Source organism: Takifugu rubripes, unplaced genomic scaffold, assembly GCF_901000725.2.
Source record: "Takifugu rubripes unplaced genomic scaffold, fTakRub1.2, whole genome shotgun sequence".
NCBI lineage: Eukaryota > Metazoa > Chordata > Actinopteri > Tetraodontiformes > Tetraodontidae > Takifugu > Takifugu rubripes.
In genome coordinates, this window is record NW_021821632.1 from 1468360 (window position 1) to 1478730 (window position 10371).

Sequence of the window (10371 nt, forward strand, 5' to 3'; positions counted from 1 at the left end):
CATGTCCACGGACGCGCTTGAGAAGATGCGGTGACTGAAAAAGATGATGAATGCGGGCACATTGGGAACATGCAGCGATTGTGGGTTCGGTCTCACTGGACCGGACGGTTCGGTTCCGCCTCCTTCACATTTTCTAAGCATTATGTAATGAAGACCATCAATAATAAATTACACATTTACAAGCGGCGTGACGTCAACAGCTGGAGGTTGGGCAGCAACGGTGGCAGCACCATGATTCTGTGGCGGGTAAAGAGACGTCTTCAGGCGCGTGCGCGCGACGGTGACGCGTGAGGAGACTTGTGCATTTGAAAGATTCCCCCAGATTCTGCACTGGAAGAGGGAACCAGATGGAGCTGCCCTCATTCTCAGTGCGCCTGCGCTCCTCCTCCTCCCCCTCCTCCTCCTCCTCTCACTGGCAGAGGGCTGGTCGAGTCCGGGTCTGGAGCGTCCGGTTCCGCCGTGCTGGATCCACACAGGCTCTCATGGAGAGTTCCTAATCTCGCCCGGACACCGCGCCTCGACACCTGCTGGATGGGGGGGCTACCTGGAGGCCTGATCATGGCTGCCAGGGACAAGACCAAAGACAGCGTCAGCCTGCTGCCCTGCTTCTATTTTGTGGAGGTCAGTTCCAGATGTTTCTCCAGAGCTGCTGCACATGCATGAATGCATCTGTGGGCCACGAGAACAATGCAGGCATGCGCCCATTTCCTGACAGCGGCATGTCTGAGACGCCTGGGTCCTGCTGGTGTCACTTCCTGAATTATTATGATGATTATTATTATTATTATGACAAAAATATCCACTGAGTTCGTTGTATTTCATCATGAAATAATTCCCAGGATCAAACAGAAGCTGCATGAACACATTTTTATTCTTGCTGCACTCTGATCAATGGTGATTTCTATTTTGTCTGGAACCTCTTGACTCTGTTGAGAAGGGGCCCTTCGATCGGCTCCATCCCAACACCCTCGGTCAAACATGGACCGACGCTTTTATTTTGAAGGAACTGCTAGGGCAACAGTTTCCAGCAGCACCAGCATTTGGGATTGTGGGGATTTCTTCGAGACTCAGGACAACGTCTCAGTCCTGTGTGGCTCTTGTGTCCATGTCCTCAGCTCAGTCCTGAAGGTGGACAACAGGAGAGAAATGGAGCTCTTTCTGTGGACATGTGTCCAAAATGATTGAAATGTTTCTGATTCATTCAGGATGAGAGCAGAACTGAATCGGACGCATCTTCTAAAGTCAAACAGGAGGGAAACCACCCAAAGTGGAGCTGACCTGTTTAAAGGAATCGAATTATTAACATGTAACCATAGAAACGGCCGCATAACAACCCGAGCTAGCTGAGGAATAATGCACATAATTCAGTTCAAAGGTGCTTGTGGCACTCAGTAGGGACCACAGTAGGGACCACAGTAAGGACCACAGTAGGGACACAGTAGGGAAACAGTAGGGACCACAGTAGGGACCACAGTAGGGACCACAGTAGGGACCACAGTAGGGAACACAGTAGGACACAGTAGGACCACAGTAGGGACCACAGTAGGTATGGACCACAGTAGGGACCACAGTAGGGACCACAGTAGGGACACACAGTAGGGACCACAGTAGGAACACAGTAGGGACACAGTAGGGACCACAGTAGGGACCACAGTAAGGGACCACAGTAGGGAACACAGTAGGGACCACAGTAGGGACCACAGTAGGGACCACAGTAGGGACCACAGTAAGGACCACAGTAGGACCACAGTAGGGAACACAGTAGGGACCACAGTAAGGGACCACAGTAAGGACCACAGTAGGACCACAGTAGGGAACACAGTAGGGACCACAGTAGGGACCACAGTAAGGACCACAGTAAGGACCACAGTAGGGACCACAGTAGGGACCACAGTAGGGACCACAGTAAGGGAACACAGTAGGGACCACAGTAGGGAACACAGTAGGGACCCACAGTAGGGACCACAGTAAGGAAACACAGTAGGACCACAGTAGGGACCCACAGTAGGGACCACAGTAGGGAACACAGTAGGGGAACACAGTATGGGACCCACAGTAAGGACCACAGTAGGGACACCGTAAGGACCACAGTAAGGACACAGTAGGGACCACAGTAAGGGACCACAGTAGGGAACACAGTAGGGACCACAGTAGGGACCACAGTAGGGACCACAGTAGGGACCACAGTAAGGACCACAGTAGGGACACAGTAGGGACCACAGTAAGGGACCACAGTAAGGACCACAGTAGGGACACAGTAGGGACACAGTAGGGACCCCAGTAAGGACCACAGTAGGGACCACAGTAAGGACCACAGTAAGGACCACAGTAGGGACCACAGTAAGGACCACAGTAGGGACCACAGTAGGGACCACAGTAAGGCCCACAGTAAGGCCCACAGTAGGGAACACAGTAGGGAACACAGTAGGGAACACAGTAAGGACCACAGTAGGGACCACAGTAGGGACCACAGTATGGACCACAGTAGGGACCACAGTAAGGACCACAGTAGGGACCACAGTAGCGACCACAGTAAGGAACACAGTAGGGACCACAGTAGGGACACAGTAGGGACCACAGTAGGGACCACAGTAAGGAACACAGTGGGGACCACAGTAAGGAACACAGTAGGGACCATAGTAGGACCACAGTAAGGACCACAGTAGGGACCATAGTAGAGAACACAGTAGGGACCACAGTAGGACCTACAGTAAGGACCACAGTAAGGCCCACAGTGGGGACCACCGTAAGGAAACACAGTGGGGGACCACCAGTAAGGAACACAGTAGGGGACCATCAGTAGGGACCACAGTAAGGACCACAGTAGGGACCATAGTAGAGAACACAGTAGGGACCACAGTAGGGACCACAGTAAGGAACACAGTAGGGAACACAGTAGGGACCACAGTAGGGACCCACAGTAAGGACCACAGTAGGGACCACAGTAGGGGCCACAGTAGGGACCACAGTAAGGACACAGTAGGGACCACAGTAGGTAACACAGTAGGGAAACAGTAGGGCCCACAGTAGGGACCACAGTAGGGACCACAGTAGGGACCACAGTAAGGACCACAGTAGGGGCCACAGTAGGGGCCACAGTAAGGACCACCTGTTAGGGACCACAGTAGGACACAGTAGGGACCACCGTAAGGACCCCAGTAGGCCACACGTATGGGACCACAGTAAGGACCACAGTAGGGACCACAGTAAGGACCACAGTAAGGACCCCAGTAAGGGACCACAGGTAGGGACCACAGTAAGGACCACAGTAGGGACCACAGTAGGGACCACAGTAAGGACCACAGTAGGGACCACAGTAGGGACCACAGTACGGACCACAGTAGGGACCACAGTAAGGACCACAGTAGGGGACCACAGTAGGGACCACAGTAAGGACCACAGTAAGGACCCCAGTAGGGACCACAGTAAGGACCACAGTAGGGAACACAGTAGGGACCACAAGTAAGGACCACAGTAGGGACCACAGTAGGGACCACAGTAGGGACCACAGTAAGGACCACAGTAGGGACCACAGTAAGGACCACAGTAGGGACCACAGTAAGGACCACAGTAGGGACCACAGTAAGGACCACAGTAGGGACCACAGTAAGGACCACAGTAGGGAACACAGTAGGGAACCACAGTAAGGACCACAGTAGGGACCACAGTAGGGACCACAGTAGGACCACAGTAGGGACCACAGTAGGGACCACAGTAAGGACCACAGTAGGGAACACAGTATGGGACCCACCATTAGGAAAGTGAGACCACAGTAGGGACCACAGTAAGGAACCACAGTAGGGACACAGTTGGGATCACGGTCTCTACCATCCACCTCTCCTCTATCGTGGTCTCTGCATCCCCTCTCCTCCAACATGTTCTCTCTATCCACATCTCCTCCTCATGGTCTCTCCATCCACCTCTCCTCTCTCATGGTCCTCTCCATCCACCTCTCCTCTATCATGGTCATCTCACATCTCCTCTATATGGTTTCTCCATTCCACTCCCTATCATGGTCTCTACCATCCCACCTCTCCTCTATCATGGTCTCTCCATCCACTCTTCTCTACCACGGTCTCTCCATCCCCCTCTCCTCTACCATGGTCTCTCCATCCCCCTCTCCTCTACCATGGTCTCTCCATCCACCTCTCCTCTATCATGGTCTCTCCATCCCCCTCTCCTCCACCATGGTCTCTCCATCCACCTCTCCTCTATCATGGTCTCTCCATCCCCCTCTCCTCTATCATGGTTTCTCATCCACCTCTCCTCTCTCATGGTCTCTCCATCCACCTCTCGTCCTCTCATGGTCTCTCCATCCACCTCTCCTCTATCATGGTCTCTCCATCCACCTCTCCTCTATCATGGTTTCTCCATCCACCTCTCCTCTCTCCTGGTCTCTCCATCCCCCTCTCCTCTATCATGGTTTCTCCATCCACCTCTCCTCTACCACGGTCTCTCCATCCACCTCTCCTCTCTCCTGGTCTCTCCATCCCCCTCTCCTCCACCATGGTCTCTCCATCCCCCTCTCCTCCACCACGATCTCTCCATCCCCCTCTCCTCCACCATGGTTTCTCCAACCCCCTCTCCTCCACCATGGTCTCTCCATCCACCTCTCCTCCACCACGATCTCTCCATCCCCCTCTCCTCCACCATGGTCTCTCCATCCCCCTCTCCTCCACCATGGTTTCTCCATCCCCCTCTCCTCCACCATGGTCTCTCCATCCACCTCTCCTCCACCATGGTCTCTCCATCCCCCTCTCCTCCACCATGGTCTCTCCATCCCCCTCTCCTCCACCATGGCTCTCATCCCCATCTCCCCCAGGTCTCTCCTCTCCTCCACATGGTCTCTCCATCCCCCTCTCCTCCACCATGGTCTCTCCATCCCCCTCTCCTCCACCATGGTCTTCCATCCCCTCTCCTCCACCATGGTCTCTCCATCCCCCTCAGGCTCTGTCTCCATCTTCACTCCATGAATTGAAATCTGCATCAAAGAATAGAAAATGTCCATGACTGATTAAGCATTGAGAGAAGATCTCAGCCTCTACTCTGGGCTATACCAGTATACTATAATATAATATATATAATACTATAATATATATAATATATATATAATACTAGTGGATAAACCCAGAGAGAAGAAGAACGAGGGAGAAAAGCAAAAATACCCAAGGTGGTAATGCTGACCTACATAATGAGGGGATGAAAGGAGAGCAGTGCTGAAAAGAGAGATGGAAACAGGGGAGGAGAGAGAAGACCTGCAGCCCCCAACCAATCAGGATACAGAAACCTGTCACATGACCATGTTTCTGGATCCCAGCAGCCTAGAGAAGCATCGCTACGGTGATGCTAAAGAACAGCTGGGAGCATTAGCCTCGTGATATCACGGCTCCACAGCAGTTCCTGGTAGTAAAGGTTCGGCCCCGACCATTCTACTGTTAAAGCTTCTGGTTCTGGCAGCTGTGTGAGGGCAGAGCTCCAGATCTTCTGGGCTGATCTGGTGCCGTCACCTTCTCCAGAAGTGCTGATTCAGATGTGAATCCACATGGTGGAGGCTCAGCAGCTCGGTCAGCTGGATCTTCTGCTGATTCCATCCCAAGCGAGAGCAGATAAAGAGTCCATGAAGGCTGGAGAGGAGCTGCTGCTGGGAACTGAAGTGGAGAGAAACCACCTCTGTCACCATCTCTGTTGGGCTCCGTCTCCTGGTTGATCTTGCCCTTCCTTCTGCTCTCCCCACGGACAGATGCCGATCCTCATCTCTTCAGCCGTCAGCCTGTACTTTCCTGGAGTGGACGGACCTGTTCAAGCCGGTGACGGTGGGCTTCAGCTGCCGCGACCGCAGCCTGAGCCTCCCTTACATCGATCCCACCCACGAGGTGGTCCCTCTGCTGATGTTGCTCAGCCTCGCCTTCGCTGCCCCTTGCCATTTCAGTAAGATGCAACGCTCAGGGGCAGATCCAGCGTTACCCGACTCTCTCTGCTGCTGTCTCTGATCCACCGGCCGACCGTTCCGACCGGTCTGATGCGGTTTGCTGTCGTCACAGATCATGGTGGGAGAAGCCGTCGTCTTCTGCTGTCAGTCCCGGAGGAAACCGCGGCGCCGCTGCCGAGGCCAACATCAATGCTGCGGGATGCAACTTCAACTCCTTCATCCGCAGAGCCGTCCGCTTCATCGGTACGCACGTGCATGTTAGAGTTTGTATCCGTGCACGTCCGTGTGGAGGTGTGAGGTTCCAGAGGCCTTGAGCCAATGTCCCCCGTTCCCTCCTCAGGAGTCCACGCCTTCGGCCTCTGCGCTACGGCCCTCATCACCAACATCCTCCCAGCTGATGACTGGCAACCCCACGCCGTACTTCCTGAGCGTGTGCAAACCCAACTACACCAGCCTGAGCACCAGCTGTGAGCAGAACCCCTACGTCATGGAGGACATCTGCACCGGGGCAGACCAGGCCGCCATCAGCCAGGGCAGGTGGGACCTCTGCGCTCTTCCTCTGTTCTTGGCTTCTTTAGGGTAAAGTGGTGGTCAGTGTGAGAACAGAGGACCCTGCACGCACACACACACACACACACACACACGCACACACACACACGCGCGCACGCACGCGCTGCAACAAAGCACGTGCACTCTCACGCCTGCAGAGTCAGGAGGACGAGGAACGCAGCCGTGGTTGGAGAGGAGTCAGAAGTAGGTCAGGATGGTGTTTGAGTGCAGTGAGGAGAAAGTGGGCCAGAGGTTCTCTTTCATTATGCAGCAGAGCAAAAAGGCTGCGCGCGTGTGTGTGTGTGTGTGTGTGTGTGTGTGTGTGTGTGTGTGTGTCTCCTCGGGGCCTCGGATCACGGGACCCGGCTCCATCCCCTGGGGCCGGCAGCTCTTCTGTCGGTCTTCTTTGTGCGACTCATTTGTGCGACTCATTTGTGCGACTCATTTGGTCTCTTGCAGGAAGTCCTTCCCGTCCCAACACGCCACTCTGGCTTCCTTTGCTGCTGTCTACGTCTCCGTGAGTACCGCCACACTCCGCGTCCTGAGTCCGTCCAGCTCCTGGACTGTGTTCCTAGAGGGAAGTACAGTGGATGAAAGTCATGCCTGAAGTGTTGTGTGTCCTCAGATGTACTTCAACAGCACCCTGACGGACTCGTCCAAGCTGCTCAAGCCCCTGCTGGTCTTCACCTACACCATCAGCGCATCATCTGTGGCTTGACCCGGATCATTCTGTACAAGAACCACGCCATCGACGTCTACTCGGGCTTCCTGCTGGGCAGCGCCGTGGCCCTCTACCTGGTAGCACTTCAACCTTCACTGTTGTGGTTCAGGGTTCCTCCAGTGGAACCCCTCCGTGGTGTCGCCCATATGGGCTCACATAGACCAGGGGTCACCAGCCGGTCTGAAAGCAAGAGCCACGTCAGGGGTACCGAGTCGCGTGAAGGGCTACCGCTCGACACACTCCTCTAAAATAACAAATTGTGTGTGTGGTGTGTGTGTATCAATAATTTACAGTGGGTAACATAAACTATGTTGAACCATGTTTTACTTATGCAACATTTAAAAAAATTAACTTTCATATTGAATAAATCTTAACTGAACAAATCGACTGCAATTCTGCTCAAAATCTGGCGACTGAGTCGGGCGACTCATGTGGTCATTGCGGGCGACTTGGTGCCCGCGGGCCACTTGGTGCCCCCGGGCCACTTGGTGCCCGCGGGCTCTGTATTGGTGACCCCTGACATGGAGCATGGTAGTCATTCAGAGAGAGAGGCAGACGGACAGCGGGGGGAGCACAAGCAAATGTCAAAATGACCCCAATAGCTTGGTGCTAATACACCACTTGCTAGCACTGATGGGTGTCACAGAGTCAATGTTTGGAACAGTTCGAACACACAGATCGAACTGGAACCTGTAGAAACGCCACAACTCTTCTCTTTCTAGGGTTTGTATGCGGTTGGGAAATTTCCGGCCGAGCGAGGAGGCCAGCGGGAATCTGCCAGCTGTGCTACACTACCCCCCTGTTCCTTGCCCCACATAAGCCAGGAGGCCATACTTCACCACCTGAAGCTCAAGGCCTCTCTGGCTGGGGAGGCCCCCGTGCCCATCGCCCGCTCCGAGGGACTCCTTCACCCACAGCAGAGGGCCATCAACAACGTGAAGCACCCCACTTCAGACATCCAGGTGATCTCACCCCGCGGCGCTCACAACAAGGATGCTAGCGTCACTTTTAGCCACACTCTCCCCCGGGTGCACACCCCCAGGCCATGGCAGCGTACGAGGGAAGCAGCGAGATGCCATGCTGCCACTCTCCATCGGGCCTCGATGGACTCCAGCCGTTCAAAACAGCTTCTGTCTCAGTGGAAAAGCAAGAACAACCACAACTGCTCCCTGCAGGTCCCAGACTTCTTCTCCTCCTCGGCGGACTCTTCATCTGGCCAGTCCTCCCACCAGCCTCACCACCATGGCAGTATGGAGCTGCGGTCCAGTGCGGAGCCCTCAGCAGGGGGCTTTGACCACAACGCATACATGTCCAAACTGAGCACTGGGGCCAGCACCACCCTGCCGAGCAACTGCAGTGGAATCACAGGAGGAGCACGGATACTGATGCAGTCGAGACCCGGTTCTTCGCAGCTGGTTCACATACCAGAGGAAGCTCATGAGAGTAACAACAGCGCCTCCCCGAGGTTGGATGCGGAAGGGAAGGAGGGTAGTGCGGCACAGCTTAACTGGCAGGGTGCAGCGGAGAAGGTCCTAACCTGCAGGACCAACGATCACGGCCAGAACCCTCAACCACGGCTCATGCAGATGATTTCTCTGGCCAAGCAACAGGGTCTCCTCCAGACCCACTCCAAGAGCCTCGATGAGAGCAGCATTAACTGCAACACCTCTGTGGGCTGCCAGGGCGCCGCTCACTACACGGCTCAAAGTCATCCAGACCCCATGAGCACCCAGGGGCTCAGCTCGGTGGGCAGTACCGTCAGTCTGTCAGGCAGCACCAGCGCCATCGTCAGAGTGGACGCTCATCCTGAGCACAACAAGCCCGTGTTTCCCGCTCCGCCCTCGGACGCCACTGGATCCTGGAGATGGCGCTCCCTGGATCATGGCACCGGGGTTAGCGTGGCTACAGCGTCTCGAGGAACCAAGGCCGGTTCAGGGGCAGGAGGGGGGTGTTTGAAGCAGTCTTTTGAGCTCAATGATTTGAGCAGAGACTCGGAGAGCTCCGATTCTGTAAGTGAGAACTCTGTTGACAGGAAACATGGCAACCACGTTAGCGCTTGCCACCCATTAGCATCCCCACCGTGACTACCGTTCACACCCAGAGCACCGGCCTGTCCGAGCAGGGACGTCACCAGCAGAGCCTCTCCACCATAAGGGTCACTCCGGGGGACGGCGGCGGCTCTGTGTGTGGAGGAGGGAGGAGACACGGCCTCCGAGAGCCCTTCAGTGGCCTCCAGCTGTGACTCCATGCTGCAGAAAAAAAGGCCAATAATGTCATCCTGGTTCCAGAGAGAGCCAATAGTCCCCAAACAAACCGCAATATCTCCTACAAAGGAACACCAGTTCCTCCAGTTTTCAAAGACTGATGTGGAGGCACCTGAGAAGATGTAGATACACGAGAACCTCCGACCACTGTAGGTACCATCGTCACCTTATGAAGCATGAAATCTTTCTGTCTGGACACAAAACCACCAGTGTGCACGGTTGTTCTGGTCCTGCTGGTCGAACCGCAACACCCCCCACCAGCAGCCTCGTCCCACCATATCGCACGTTTGAGTAAGGCGGTCAGAGCCGCCTTTACGTCCCCCCGATGTCAAGAAAACGGTGCTACACCAAGTCCAGCTGAAGACTTTGGGCCCAGTTCCAGATGTGCAGCCTGTTTTGCTCTGACTGTACAGAGGCCAGAGGTGGAACAGAGTTCCTTCAGACCACAAGTGTGCTTAACTTTCCTTCTGTAGCAAAGACGTGAACTCTGCTGAAACTGAAGGTTTACGGTAGCTGTAAACTGGGACCACATCTGTAGATCCTGGACTCCTTCAGCCAGTCACATATCACAGCACAACAGTCCCAGCTCCACCTTTTATACCACCATCTGACCATCCTTGCACTTTATGCCAGTTTGACTCGTCTTCTCTCTGCTGCTGAAGAACATATCACTGATCTGCTCGACTTTCTTAGTAGGGGTTGATCCTTCGTTAATACCTCAGCCTGGAGCAGCAGCACCAACAAACCAACAGGGGTTCGGAGCTCTTCCCTTCTGCAGCACAAACAAGCCAGCAAACGTTTTAACCAAATCTTAGCAGAGCAGAAGCCGAGGAAGAGCCCAGGAACAGCTTGAAGAACCGCTGAAGAACAGCCCAGGAACAGCTGAGGAGCAGCCCAGGAACAGCTGA

The 10371-nt window shown here is 54.6% G+C and overlaps 1 pseudogene; it reads left to right on the forward strand.

Annotated features, from left to right (window-relative positions):
* The first annotated feature begins 288 nt into the window (after positions 1-288).
* On the forward strand, positions 289-9283 carry LOC115248338 (phospholipid phosphatase-related protein type 4-like; annotated as a pseudogene).
* Positions 9284-10371: the final 1088 nt, after the last annotated feature.